Below are 1,930 nucleotides of genomic sequence, written 5' to 3' on the forward strand. Positions count from 1 at the left end.
CAGGTCACTACTTATTTTCAACGTCAAGACAACGGTCACGCCATTCAGAGCTTGGTGAACGTTTAGTTATACTCACAATGTGTTCTTTCCAACGTTCAGACTGGGATTGGTCGTTCTGGCTCCCTAAGAATGCCCCGGGCTTCTGTGTATTTTCCTTTGCTGGAAAACCTACAGAGGATATACAGCAAATGTATTTATCTTGACAAAGGCAACAAATCTGGGCTGTTACACGTAACAGAAGGGAGACGGTGGAAAGTCAGTGCATTACTCATGCACGCATTGACTAAAATGGCATGCACGAAATCTGCATTTCAAATGCCTAACACACACTGTTAAGAAAACTGGCAAAACCGATATTCCACCCTCCACCCCCCACAACCCCCCCCCCGACTTCCCCCACGCCCCCCCACCCCCCCCCACACACACACACGCTCCCCCCTCTCCCCCTTCCCTCTGCCCCGATCCCCTCCTCCCTCAGTGAAATACATGATCATTCCATAAACCATGATTTCTCCTCAAAACCTAAAGACAATGTTGATAAACACACGCTTTGACTCTTGAATGTCACTGGCCATGAGATCCTTATGACATGGGTGAATGCACTTTAAGTTTATAATAAATTTATTACTTTCAATCTATAACAAACCATTATAATAAACGATTGTGCTTAATCGTGGAGAGAGAGAAGAGAGAGAGAGAGAGAGAGAGAGAGAGAGAGCACCTACCTTAGCAACAAAACATGCAACTGAATATGCGTGTACAATATTTGGGTTGATTTTTTTTTTGTTTTTTTTTTTTTAATTAAAGAAAATTCAAACTTTCGGTATTATTAAAAAAAAATTAAAAAATTAAAATTAAAAAAAACACTTTCTTTTGGAAGGCTTTTTTTAAAAGTAGCCTCCTGAAATGGGGGAAAAAAAACACTGTAGATCATGATATTGCCATACCTCCATTTCTCCTCCGCTCTTTTCTGTCCCACCTCAGTTCTTTCCCAGCTGCAGTGTACGGTGTCAGCGATCGGAATCCAAAGGTCTGCCGACAATCTGATCTGTTCTCGCCTTCAGCCTTTCTCTGCACAGGGTCTGTGTCACAAGGCACTGCAGGGGGTGAGGCACGGTGTAGTGTGGGGTCCGCTACTTCCCTACGTGTGTGAGAGTGTTTTGTGGGGGAGTGGGGGTGGGGGGGGGGGGTGGGGGGGGGAGGGGGAAGGCTGAGGGGAGTTGGGGTGCGTGGGAGGTGGGAGAACGGTAGGGAATGCATTGTTGGTTGGTTTGGTAGTGTACTGTACTGTGTGTGTGTGTGGTATGAGGGAGGGGTTTGTGTGTGCTGTTGTGAAGCGTGTGTGTGTGCGTGCGTGCGTGTGTGTGTGTGTGTGTGTGTGTCGCGAGATGGATTACATTTTTTACCTTTTGATCCTTTTCCTATTTCGTGTGCCTGTGTGTGGATGGATTTGTATAATATATAAACTTCGAACGCCTGTTGTTTTTGTGCTTGAGTTTCATATAGTGTCATTTCTTGGGTTTTCACGTGCTGGGTTTTTATTTTTCCATTAAGCTGTACTCAGGGCAGCATCAGCTGAATTTTTAAAACTGGTTTTTGGAAGGCAGACGCGCGGTAGAGCTCTCAAGAGTAACATCCATGTGGATGTTCTGGGTGTGGCAATATGTATTGCCCAGTTGTGTATGACACCTGTGTGTGTTGAGGTCGGGTTTTCCTGACTAGCCAAGTCCACCAGGGGAACAAGTTGTTCCATGCCTGCTCCTGTTCTTGGTATCTCCCTTTCCCGCCTGAGTCCGCTGGGATGACAGACTGGCAGCGTCCCTTCGCCAGACTCCAATAGCGTCCTGGGTTGAGCGTGGACGCTACAGCCCAGCTATTCCCTTTCGTCCCTTTTCCCTTGTTTCCCTTTTCCCAGCCCAGTTGCGTCCTT

General features: G+C 46.6%; 1 protein-coding gene across 1 annotated transcript in view; it reads right to left on the reverse strand.

The window, feature by feature from the left end:
* LOC143300685 (glutathione S-transferase theta-3-like) overlaps nt 1–162 on the reverse strand; it is a 12,576-nt gene extending 12,414 nt beyond the window's left edge. Inside the window, exon 1 of the mRNA XM_076614533.1 lies at nt 1–162. This exon is cut by the window's left edge and continues 1,040 nt beyond it. The gene's annotated coding sequence lies outside the window, so the exon portion shown is untranslated.
* Between the last annotated feature and the right edge of the window lie 1,768 nt (nt 163–1,930).

This window comes from Babylonia areolata, chromosome 26 (assembly GCF_041734735.1).
Source record: "Babylonia areolata isolate BAREFJ2019XMU chromosome 26, ASM4173473v1, whole genome shotgun sequence".
Lineage (NCBI taxonomy): Eukaryota > Metazoa > Mollusca > Gastropoda > Neogastropoda > Buccinidae > Babylonia > Babylonia areolata.